Source organism: Palaemon carinicauda, chromosome 4, assembly GCF_036898095.1.
Source record: "Palaemon carinicauda isolate YSFRI2023 chromosome 4, ASM3689809v2, whole genome shotgun sequence".
Lineage (NCBI taxonomy): Eukaryota > Metazoa > Arthropoda > Malacostraca > Decapoda > Palaemonidae > Palaemon > Palaemon carinicauda.
This window is the reverse complement of record NC_090728.1, coordinates 105,693,405-105,707,550: the sequence shown is the minus strand read 5'-3', so window position 1 is coordinate 105,707,550 and position 14,146 is coordinate 105,693,405.

The following is a 14,146-nucleotide window of genomic DNA, read 5'->3' as shown; positions in this document are numbered from 1 at the left end:
TACATAAAAGCACATCCATATGTATGGTATTATTAGAAATAATCTCTCAAGATAAGGATTATAAAGTATATGTTTAACAGCTTAAAATAATTACAGTTATATGAGTAGTAATAGTAGTATTTATAAGTATTATCCTTTCCATTATAAGTTATTGTTACGTAATTGCTCCGGGTCATATATATATATATATATATATATATATATATATATATATATATATATATATATATATATATATACGTATATATATATATATACGTATATATATATATATATATATATATATATATATATATATACCATGTACGTGATATTTTTATGAATCTAATACAACACGTAAAAATGGAATGCGATTTATTTTTATTACGGTGTGGAAAAAATCTAATGCGGTGTAGGAAATTTCGAAGAACCCTGAATGCATAGATTTGAGCAGTTGTGCTAATACATGGAAGTTAGAGCGGAAGTGACCTCATCATAAAAGTGCCTCAATTCAGAAATTAAGTTATATCTTTGTAATACACAAACAATTATTCCACTGGAAGCTCAGCTACGACCACCCTTCGGAAGGGAGATATAAGGTAAGAGTCCGATAGTCTCTAACATTTGTTCTCTTCAGCATCTTTGGTTTCTCAAATAATATATCGATTTCATTGTGTTTGAACTGTTCTTAGGAATTGAAGTGTTAATAACTGTATAAGATAGTACAATTTTGTGTTTGAATTGCTTTAACGAAAAGAAGTGTGTTTAGAAATATATAATCACTTTATAATCGCTGTATAATCTCTGTATAGTCAAAGTGTTAAGAGCTATATAATCGCTGTACAATCTCTAATAGTCACTCGGTATAACTACTCAGTAACCTAAACTTTAACTTGACTTGCTATTATTTGATGAAGTGTTATTAAATCATTTAATGGACACCAATTGTATAATTTGGACATAAACGTCTTTCGTATTTCTTTAATAGAAAAGAGCAAGATCACATGAATCTGCTGAAACATGTTGAAGTGGTCACTTATGAGATTGTACAGAGCACTCATGCAGCATGCACACATACACACAATTTAACACACACACTGCCAAGGAATTGATTAAATCAGATAGAATTTGTTTTTTATTCTAAGGGGCATTCCAGAGGGTGGCATTGGAAGTGATGAAAAGGATGTGATATTGGGGCCATTAGGTTATAACTGAGAGGAGAGGTGAATGCAGCTGGCTTTATCTCAAAAGATAGCGAGGTTATTTACAGGAGGTTTCAGGCAAGAATGTCAATAAAATTCAAAGAGATTTATTCATATAAAGAATGGTTTAAAAAAAAAAGAAAAAAAATACTGTTACAGTGTACAAGCGTGTATGAAACACTTACAGTACGTGCAACCTTTAATGTTGCTAAGGTATTTTCAAACCCTTTTGCAATATGTTCATCTTATATTTCATGCATTTTCTTGTGTAACCTTTAATGAAGTGCTTCTTATTATTCACTTACTATAAGAACCTATATTTCTTAACATTTACACTTAAACAGTATTTACTCGCTTTCTTTGTAATTTTATGTGCTTTTACAGTTGAGCTTGCATGTATGATTGTACATTAGGCAACTATATCGTTGTAATTCAAAAGAATTTACTTCTTTGTCCTGTTTATATCAATGCCGGTTTGTGTAAAACAACTTTCAAATAACATAGAAATTAAACAGATAATTTCCATTCAATCCTAATATCCCGAAGTCCCATTGACTCCCCTGGGAGTCATACTTATATTTTCTACGAATATATCGATATTAAAATAGAAAAACAAAATGTTTGTAACGGGTAATCAAACATGCCAAAAACAGTTCAGAAATTAAGTCTCATAAAAATCCAAGCAGAAGAAAGTGACTGCATTATACCGAAAGATCTTTTCTATGAACGAATAATAATAATAATAATAATAATAATAATAATAATAATAATAATAATAATAATAATTATCATTATTATTATTATTATTATTATTATTATTATTATTATTATTATTATTATTATTGTCATTATTATTTAAAAACTTTCTTTCTATGAATGAATGAATGAATAAAGATAATAATAATAATAATAATAATAATAATAATAATAATAATAATAATAATAATAATAATAATAATAATAATGACGATGATGATGATGATTACTGAATTATTCAACCTGCAACCCTTGTTGGAAAAGCAGAATGTTTCAAGCCCAAGGTCCATAATAGGAAAAGTAGATCAGTAAGTGAACGAAATGATAAATGAAAAAATAAACTACAGAAAAATAAAAATCAAAACATATTAGGATAAATAACATTGTTAAATGAATGAGTGACATAAACTATGAAACCTACTCATGAACCTTCATCGACAAGTACGAACTTAGGCGATTTTACCTATTTAACCATATGGATTGGAATATCATTCTACAATTTACTCACAGCTGGAATAAAACTTAAAGAATACTGTGTAGTACTGAGACTTACTATAGGAAAGACAAGACTTAGAATTAACTGCATGGTTAGTACTTGACTTTAAGAATTAACTGCAAATCTAGTATTACTTCTGGAAAGTATAATCTGGGAAGATATACATGTCAGAATTATGAAATATCTCAGGCAGCATACACTGAGATAATTGATCGACGGTCCCGGATATTAATATCCAGATCAGGTATAAAAAATGTAGATCTTAATGGTACAGAAGCAGAATTCTATCTGACTACATGCTAATATTTTTGCCAAAGAACTATCATTAATAACAATCCTAATGACAGACTGAAGCCAACAGACTAGACTATTCTTTGATAAATTATAAACCAAAAACCTTTCCATTCACTTCCAACAGAAACTGTGTGATGAAAACATTTAATTGATAAATATTTTATTCTTCGCAATTTTATCTTTTTTCTTATATCATCATCATAAAAGTCCAGAGACCTCTTCATACACAGGAAATGATAAAAATGGTTCATAAAACAAGTAAAAGATTTCTTTCTGTGAAAGGAGAATGAAATTCCAGAAATGTTTTCACACTCCAGTTGCTTTCAATGGACACTTCATGCTCTTATTTGCTCAGAACAAGGTTAGAGAAAGATCTTAATGTTAATCAAAATATTTTCGCAATATTTTTTAAATCTAAAGAAATGGCTTGATTGATTTTGCCTCTTAAAAACGTGGTATAACTAATAAATCCCAAATAAGTGACATGGAGATGCCTTGAGAAAATGTCAGTGTATAAAGATTATCTGGTTACATTACCAGCAATATTGAATTACACGTAAGGCTAACTTCCTTTTAATTTCTACTTTCAAAAATCAATTCCTTGTAAACTGGTCGACAATATCAGATTAAGAAAAATTAAATGATTAACATATAACATAACCGAACATTATTTAGAAAAATACTAACTCTGAAAAGTGACAACTGGCTATGGCTCTTAACAACTTGAAGTAAATCGGAGGAAGGGAATTCATACTTGGAAGAAGTGTCTCAGCAATAAGAAAAATTGTTCTTTGAATTCTACTAATCAGCTCAAAGACAGCGTGCCACTCTTTCCATAACTTTGCTCTTTTCAAGCAACCCAACAAGCACAAAGCGAAGTAACGCCTCTGCATAACCTCGTGGCAGCTGCTTTAAACATGAATTAACCATGGAAACCTGGATTCCACATTCATCCATTTCACTACATTTCGGACAATATTGGCCTATGTCGGTGTCAGCGCTGGTTGTTATTTCACTGCTATTTGCACATGTGCTCACGTCAAAGGAAAAGCACAGCCCTGTTATGAACGAATACATTACCTACCAAAAAGGAGAAAATAAATACCGGCAACGACGAATCACAATCATAAACCTCGGAATTGTTATACCACCACCTTATCCCTACACGCACCTAGATTTTTTTTGTCTTTTTTTTAAACATTGGCAATAATTGTTATCGAATTCGTTTTACTCATTGTTTTCATACATTATGGGTCACAGTATATATCCAGATTTCTTGTTTGGTTAATATCTATTTAACCTTACCATGATCCATATTCTTCCAACTACAATATTTGAAATTATTCTCGTCCAATCGCAGTCAACATATTTCTTGATCTACTAAATCCCACAACCCTGCGTTGCCCCGCCTCTTATAATCTCATTTTATTGTTCTTGGAAGAAGATATTTCGCGTTTGGTCACCGAGCCAAAAGCCTGGTTTATTTTGGGTCTCATGACCGTAACGGTTTTTCTATTATTATTTTACATTATCCTTTTGCTTCTCTAAGCATAGCAGAAAAATATTACTTTTATTTCTTTTCCACTGTTAATTGTCAGATATTTTACAAATTATTAGTTTCGTTCATTGCTTATTCTACCCGTGCTATTTCGTCTTACGGATTTTTGTTCGTTATTCAGACGAGTTCCTTGTTTTCTTGTTATATCATCTGCTATTGGCATCAGTTTTTTTACGATTCAATTTAATCATTATATACTGTCGAAATGCTAAATCATCTATTTATCTAAATATACAAAGTTTTAATAGAAAACTCTTACCCATAGTCTCAATTATTTTAATATTTGCTTATTCGTTTCAGTTACACTGATTTTTATCCTATCAACTTCGAGTACAGCGTATTGTTATGAGAGATGTGTTTTCTTCTTTGCTACGGACTATTTCAAACTTTTATATTTTTATTGGCCCTTTATATAAGTCAATATCGATGGTCTGATAAAGTTAATTCTATTTTATTTTCTACACTTCTTGTGTAATTTTCGCTCATTACGTTGGACGTAACGGGGTAATTTTGTCATTGATATCCATTAGATACTTTCCATGATATACTTTCGTACTTCAGGAAGTGCAATACTCTCTCTCTCTCTCTCTCTCTCTCTCTCTCTCTCTCTCTCTCTCTCTCTCTCTCTCTCTCTATTATTGGTTAATCCTAAAGACAACGGTACCAGTAAACTCTAAGGAATACACTTTTAAGGTTTACAACCCCATCTCGAAATACAATGAACTTATAATGTGGGTCGTTTTCCCATATTTCGCTACAGTATCAAATGTTATGGAGTATCATACAATCACACTGGAAGGCACACTAAATACACTTATATAAACACAAACCTGATCCTCAGAGTACTCAGCTTCTTTGGTAACGTTGTAGATTAGTACATGCTATCGATAGATTAATCTAAGTTCAATGACATTGTTTTTCTGAAGGTATGCTTGCTGTTTTCTTTCTTTTTGACAAAGCTTGCATGTATGCAACGTAATAAAAATTATCTTTCATTCACAGTTTCAAATAAAATAGATTTTTGTTAAGATCATTCTAAAATTCTAAATTCAGTACGAATATAAAAAACATACTAATATTGTGTTAAGAATAGATAATATGAAATGAAAAAAGCTGGAACCATTTTAGATCCTAAATATGTCGGCATCGGTCCATACAAATCGTATCAGTATTCAACGCACAGCATTATGTTAATAAGGCAAAGTTGGGGAACATAACGTCTGTCTAATCAAGCCATAGCATATGACCTACTTTGGCGGATAAATTACCCGAGAGAAATAAAAATGGAATACAAATGATCAACCAGTCTGTCTTGTTCAGGCAATGAACGATCTTGACACATGGTAGGCTTACTATAAAACCTATTTTTCGATGAGAGTATAATATTATGTACTCTTGCTGATTCCAAGGCTACACGGAAAAGAAGTATTGAGCAAAACGTTATCTTTAAACCATTTTAAAACTCCAGAGGATACTGAAACTTTATATACCTTAACGATTCAGTCCAAGCGTAGTTGGGTCTATAAGAAGTCTGAACGACAAAGTAAAATAATAAAGTGAAAGGGATATAGTTACAGTCCATATTTGTAGGATAATATTATTATGGGTCAGATGAGCAAACAAAATTCATAGATTGTGTGTTGTCTGCTCGTGAAGTTGAACTCGGACCAGGAACAATGCCCTTTTAAAGCTGAATAAGTCCACAACGTAATGAGTTATATACATTCATTCATACAATAATATATTCATTAGAAAGGCAACAATGCATCGATTATAGGATTGCCCAACGCGACAACTGTTGAATTCAGTACAGGTAATTAATATTTGCAAATGAGATACCAATTGGTAATAACGACACTATTGTCATTTTATAATTGAAAAAAGGGGGTAATTAAATCCAATCAGTGTCATAAACCTCAAATGCATTCCATCAATTTGGTAAGACAAAGGGCGGGGGGGGAGAGAGAGAGAGAGAGAGAGAGAGAGAGAGAGAGAGAGAGAGAGAGAGAGAGAGAGAGAGAAGTTATCCATGATGACTTTATAATATAATCACTAAATCTAATATAAGGAACTTTTATCAGTCGTATATCTTTGAAAAATTGGAATATCACAGAGAGAGAGAGAGAGAGAGAGAGAGAGAGAGAGAGAGAGAGAGAGAGAGAGAGAGAAGTCATCCATGATGATTTTGAAATATAATATTGAAATGTGATATGTGGAAATTTGATCAGTCTCATATCTTTGAAAGATTGGAATATTGCAGGGAGGGAGAGAGAGAGAGAGAGAGAGAGAGAGAGAGAGAGAGAGAGAGAGAGAGAGAGAGAGAGAGAGAGTCCTATCAGGGAGTTTGCATTTTAATTCTCTCGTTGCAAATATGAAAATGTAATTTTCATTTCCACACTGAATTCCCTTTACCATCCGTCCAACAAGCGACCCCAGAGCAGCAGCCATATTAACAATACCTTGGGTCGATGGCTTCAACAGGGCGAACTAACTTTGAATTTCCTGCATTTACACATGACGGTGCCTGGCCTCTTTCACTGCCTACAACCCCATCACATTCATTTCCTATTCGGTCCTGACTTTCCTGCATAGCAATGCTCTCTCTCTCTCTCTCTCTCTCTCTCTCTCTCATACATAATTCCTTATTTTTGCTAGCTTGTTTTATGAGGATATCCATCCTGATATGATTTATATACTAACAAAAAGGTCGATAATCTCACATCCTATCACTCCATATATTATGTTATTAATTTACTTATGAATACAACAGTTTCCTTTTATTTTTACAAAGAATACTTTCTCTGGTAAACCTCAAATTCTCCCCTTGGTTATGTGAAGTAAATTCCAATGCCTGAAACCTGTTTGCATTAGAATAACATATATTATCAAATCATCCGTCCTCATCCAACAATTCATATACGCACGAGAGAGAGAGAGAGAGAGAGAGAGAGAGAGAGAGAGAGAGAGATGGTATGACTGCCATTTACTTCTAGATTGCATTATAAATGTTTACAATGGGGATAGTACATCATCAAGTCTACCCCGCACACGTACTTCATTTGAGTAAACCGTTGCTTTCAGGGGACAATTGCATATCATTTTCCAATTTTTGACTTTCAGAGACTAGACAAAAAGCACGATATGTAACTGTCGTTCAAGAGGAAAAGGTCCATTAATATCAAAATACGAGGACATCGTTACAGCGGTGTTGCAACCTGACAGGGTTGCAGGTTACAACTTACAGGTGAAGGTGGATAACAATACCAAAAGCGATAACACAGAACTTCCCCGCAAAACACAAGCTATGTATAACAGTGTTTGGTTGGGGAAGGCGGAAGGTAGGCCAGGGTCAATGGTAGGGAGGTGCCTGAAATTTGGGAAGGGAATCGTGAAGCATTCGATGATCAAAGACCGGTATTTTTGTCAAAGGTTTTCCATCCCAAGGAGTGCTCAATTAAAATTAATTTCCAATAAAGTCTTTAGTTAAAATGTTGGTAATTTACTGAAACTCAATCCAAGGGTAGGCATTTTAGTTATCTCTGTGGAGAACCGATAGTACGGGAATTAAATGCCATAGGATAAAAGTAGTTGTATATTTAAGTATACAACAGAAGATATAAAAAAAAAGATAAAATCATTTCCCTTTAACCATTGATAGTCTGCATATATAGGTAAATGTAGAAAACAAGAAATCCTTGTTGCTCAAAAATCAGATATAAATTTCCCTGCAGACGAAACTGTTGAAGTTTATGATCTAATCACCAAATACCTTTAGTTCAAAGACAGTGGCAAAAACCTAGTAATAATATATACAGTTGACATCCTTCCATTATGTAGCTTGACCTTGCCAGCGTGGGTGACTTTCGGCAAGCTGTAATAGATAACATGAAAAATCCAATTAAATACTGTATCTAGTGGGTGTGATATTGTCTTGTTGGTAGTTTGTAAAGGGATATAGAATGTGTGAAACATTTTCTCAACTGTTATCTTAAGTGGAATGCAATGGCCTGTTAACTTTGAAGACGTTTTCTTGAGTAAAAGACGTTTTCTTGAGTAAATTTTTATGGCTTGACCTGTTGGCCGAAAATAAAAATAACAGAACAAACGACTCAACCTTTCAACTCATGCAGCATTTAGGATAATGAAAAAAAAAATGCACTTCTCATGAGGCCGAGGTCGTGCAACAACTAGAAACACCCTGCCTTATTTGATAAGTAGAACATGACAGTACATGAAAATCGATTGACTTCTCCAATACATAAACAAAGAAATATCAGTAGACCTATAACATGCCATATTTGGGAAACTGCATATTGCTCAGAAACGATTTTATCTGAATTGTCGTTTGGAGGCACCCATGGTAAACCCATACGTGTGGCAGTACAGTGTAATAGCTATGTAATCCTCCATAACATAACCACTACACTGTGCAGTGTACAACAAAACTGGTGATACCTGAATTCAGCGATTTTTGTTTGAAAGTCACTAACTGGCAACTCTCACATTTCTAATGAGACTTGGTTCCCGGGACGATGCATTTTGAAACTTCGCTCAATATAAGATACAGTTCATTAAGCATGATCTTAAAGAATTTTATGTTAATTTTTTTACCAAAATATCAGCTACATCATTATGGAAAAAATTAATCCAATAATCTTTAATGATGATAAAAATGAAAAAAAAAGGAAAAAAAACTTAATGAGTCTGACTTTTTAGACACCATAGTTATGTATTTAACATAAAGAACATATCGGAGATGTAGTTGAGGGCAAAGGTCTAACCGGACATCAAATGGCAGTCTCACGGTGGAACTCTCACAAGCAAGTTATGTCAAATATTGCTAGAGCTATTCAACAGGTACCGGATAGCAGTAGCTCTCGTTAAGCTTATCCCTCTACTGCATTACCGCAGAAGGTGAAAGGTATAAAGTCAATAGCATAGGCCTTGACTCCAGAGCCATCCTACCATCATCACCACCATTATTATTATTATTATTATTATTATTATTATTATTATTATTATTATTTCGGATACGTTGTTATTGTCTTTCTGTAGAATCTGCACATAACACGTGTGGCTGAATATGTCTGACCTGATTATTGTCTTCCGTTCGTAAAGTAAAACTAAAATAATAGAAAGATAGAATTAATTCTATCTATAACAGCGAAAATAACTCACCTCATCGCTTATTTATTTAATTATTTACTTGTAAATTTTTACTCAAACTAAAAAAAAAAAAAAAAAAAAAAACAATTGGTAGACAAGAATTATATAAGTAGCGTTGACTATAGACTAAACTATGGCTTGTAATAATTTATTGCAAGTTTTGAAATCACGATCCTCACTAACGTTTGATTTATACACAAAATAGCATGAGCAAAAAATAAGTAATAACTTTGAAATCATACACCAAATGCATAAATTGTTATCATTAGACTATATCGCTCTACTTAAACTGTTCTCCATATAGATATAGACGCCTTTCCCAGTTTGAATCCCTCTATCCAGACAGACAGCTCAAAGACTGGTCTCACTGACTTTCGCGGTGTCACGTTGACAAAGGGATCCGTGCTAAACTTAAGAGCAACGCTTGTCCGAAGCAAATAGAAAAAAAAAATATATCACCAGTTTTGCTGCATACTGTACTACAACGCGTGGATACCAACACTAAAAATTGGGATTAAACTGTTCACTGAGTGCGATTCATTGGGTGTTATTGGACCATTTTTATTTCGTCGTAACAGAGCTAGTACCAGTTTCATCAATATTTGAATAAAAAAGATTAAAATCAATCTCATCGGAAAGTTCAGTTAAACTATATGTTAAAATCGAGAATTTTCCTCTTCTTTTTGGTGGTCGTCTCGGGAAATGGTCGTCATAAGAGAATTACATGTTGAGAAAATGCATTTAGTTTATAGAGACCCACGTAGAGTCCTTATTTATATTCCAAGACAAATGCATTATCAATGCCACTATTCAACAAAGTTCTTTAGTTTTTCACAAATTTTCTATCAATTGGACATCATTCACTGGACTAAAGTAAAATTAAAAACGGTTATAATAATTTTCATAACACAGAGTCATTCATACAAACCATACCCACCAGAAACTGCTCGTTTTAAAATCTTAAAATTGTATTCAAATATATTCAATAAATAAAAATGCTTGCACCCATACAGAAGAATTAGCTACACAACACCTCGATGATAGAAGTGACCAAATTGGAATTTATTTTATCAAGTGTTAAAAGGCTTAGCACTATGCATCGATCATTATTCATACAACAATGGCTAAATCAAATTTCGTAAAAACTTCAGGTTTTCAAGCTCTTTGCCAATGAGATAAAAAATATCACGGAAATTTAGTTAATAATTATTGAAATAAGTATTTGCATAAAGCAAAAACTAAATAAAAAAAAGAAAACTGGGATACACAATAAATCAATGAAATAATCCACAAAGAAAATTACAAAATAAAAGCTTACTCTCCCAGAAGATAAGGCATGGTTATAATAATAACCAACCTAGCAACATAAAAATTTATCGCTACTAAAGCCACGTTAATGGTGCAAAACGTGCTTAAAACCACTACGTAACCCGGTAAACAAGTGACAGTAATGGAACTTCTACCTGCCAAAGTACAACGAAGTATACGTTTGGTGTAATACTCACTCCCATATTCTTTCTATGCACATAGATATAAATATTTATGGCTTTCAACGACCTTTCATTTGTGTCATTTACTTATGCCATTTCTTGTTGATTGGTCGAGTCATTTCTTTATCTAATTTAAATCTAGAGAGAGAGAGAGAGAGAGAGAGAGAGAGAGAGAGAGAGAGAGAGAGAGAGAGAGAGAGAGAGAGAGATTACCAAAATGGCGTACCCTTTCAAATGTGGAATAAAAAAAATCTAAGACAAAGTTGCAAATGAGTTTATCTTCCTCAATGGAACATTAACTTGAAGTGCTAGTCTGAGAAAAAAAAAGGTATATTTTGAAAATCAGCAAAAAAATACAAGTGAAATACAACAAATAAATAAGCAGCCTAAATTCATGGCTGACGAGCATTCATTTTAATGCCGGATTTAACCTCTAATAATTACAGCAAATAAAAGTACATTTTTTTTTCTGGAAAACGCTAACAAAACTTGAAGCTGCCCGACTACTTTCACAAAGTAGTTTTTTTATATAAAAAAACATCATAAGTACCAAATTTTGAAATGTATTAACAAACAGGAAAGAGGTTTATCATCTACATCTCCCAAAATTAAACTGCTCAGATAACGCTTGAAACACAAAACAAAATTCAGATTTAAAGTTGTTCAGCCAGTAGACATAAACCGAGACAAACAGACAATCTGTAATCAATTTTCACGACACTCAGAGGTTAAGAACAGCAACTAAACACAAGATTAGTGAAGGTAAAAGCAATCAATCCACAGGTTAAGTCAGTACATGCAAATGAGCACGATTAACAGCAGAAGAGTTTTTCATAAATGCAATATATGCCCATATATGGAAACATGATTACAAAAGAAATAACGGATTAATAAGGTAAGTGATAAAAACTACTGAGCAAATAACATTGTACCAATTCAAAACTATTTTAACAATATTACCAAATCGGTAAAAGAAAATCTGGCCGATAATTGCAAGATGAAAAACACTCCTACCGAAGTCACTCCTACCGTCGGATGCAGGAACTAGGCATTGTGGGGGAAGGGGGAAGGGGGGGGGGGATGAAACATCCCAGGCAGCAGAAGACCCAGGGATGTCACGGGAGCGAATTGCTACCATCCATCTCAATACGTCATGTGACGTCGCATTCATCAGAGTTCTAATAACGTATAGTTCAATTCTGGTTTCGTATCTGCAATTGCCTTACGTCATGCTGCCTACAGCTCTGGTTCCGAAAGATAAGGGAAAATATTCAAACAAAAAGGTTCCCGGTTAAAGAATAAAACTTTATCATTTCATATCTTCGTAAAATTCAAAAACTTTCCATTTTTTATTTTACAAATAATAATCAAGGAAAAAATAATCAAAACTAACATAAGAGTAGTTTTTGTTGGCCATTACATTAGCGTGTGACCTTTAATGATAAGGCAAAGGTAAAATACCTAAAATAATTCCCTCCAGACATAGTGCTAAATTATAAAAAACAGTGACCTCCAACTAAGATGTCTTCATTGTTCCTGGTATGCAGAAGAAATTATTAAATTTTAAGATTTGAGAAAAAAAAAAAAACACCAACACCCTACAAGTGGCAACCCAGTATTATATCATAAAAAAAAAATAATGTTGTAGTAATACTACTTTTAATACTATTAGTTGTATGTATTTTCGACTTCAAGGATTTTAAACTTATAATAATAATAATAATAATAATAATAATAATAATAATAATAATAAAGATTTTAATCTTTGAAAAGAACTCCAAAGTGTTGTCAGACTTAAAAAAACGGTAATCTAGACTAATTTTATTAATGATTGATAGATATTACGATTAATATAAATCTGATAAGTTTTTCGATACTCATCTGTTTTTCGTTATAATACTGTAAAATATTTTATTTCTATTTTAATATCAAGATTTATATCACTGAAAATCTTTTGGAAAAAAAAAATAAATTGAGAATAACATGTAATATTTTAGATATGATCTCGTAACTTACAACAGTTAGCGTGTGAGAGGGGATTAAATTTCAAAGTGTTCTAAATTCTTAAACAAATAATAAAAGGGCTGTTTACTACGCATAACAATAGATTTCTTTTCAAATCCCATTACATAACAGAATCTGATTAGTTTCGCTCGTAAATAAATGCAATAAACTGCTTATAATGTCTTGACTCCAGATCCAACATGCTTGAACTAAAGCAACAATAAACGTAATTTAAGTCTATAAAGGGATGCGGGAAAATTTTTCTAAAATTAATAGGAAAATATGTATGATGGAAAAAGGAGCCAGAAAAATCTTGTCAACTTCATACTCGCCTTTTATAGAATAATACCCTTCCGCCAGTTCATTTTATAGCTCACCAGTCATCCAGGACACGACATCAAAACAATGTCCAGAAAGAGAAAAAAATAACAAGACAGCCGCAATATACACATACATGAAAAAAAAAAAATCTATTAACTTTTCCATGACAAAAAATCTACGACTACAAAGGAAGGAAAATTGGACAGCAATAGAGTGGATACAAAGGTCGTAAGCACGGCATCCGCGTTATGTATCTTCTAAATAGGCTATGCATAGTTCATGAGAGTGGTACCACTATAGGCGGAACGGAGCCATGCTATCAGTTTTCTCTAATGACAAACACATACTCTCTCTCTCTCTCTCTCTCTCTCTCTCTCTCTCTCTCTCTCTCTCTCTCTCTCTCTCTCTTTATTCTCTCAGAATATTCTCACTCGCTCTTGAATTTTTTTCTCCTCAAAATATTCCATCTAAGAAAGGCTGTTTGCTTCCCCAAATGTCGCATTGCCACATGATTTAAGCATATTTTTACCAACCCGGTGGTGTTCTTTTGTCTCAGATTTATAAATTATGTAAGGAACAAACCAACCGAGACTTGACATCAAGCTCAGTGGGGCATGATGTTTACGATTTTAAAACAACTTTCTTGTTTATTGTCTGTTTAAGTCCGAATTCTTTGCTGAGAGAAATGTCAAAATCACATATTCAATCTATAATTTCTTGTAATAAAAACTTGGGGATTGATTTATTGATTTATGTGATTTTGAGGCATGAATTCACGAATGAAGCAGTTTTGATTCAAATGCTACATTTCGAATTCACATATACATGGTAGAGAGAGATGCATGTATCGCTCGAATAATTGGGAAGCTTGCGTTCAATT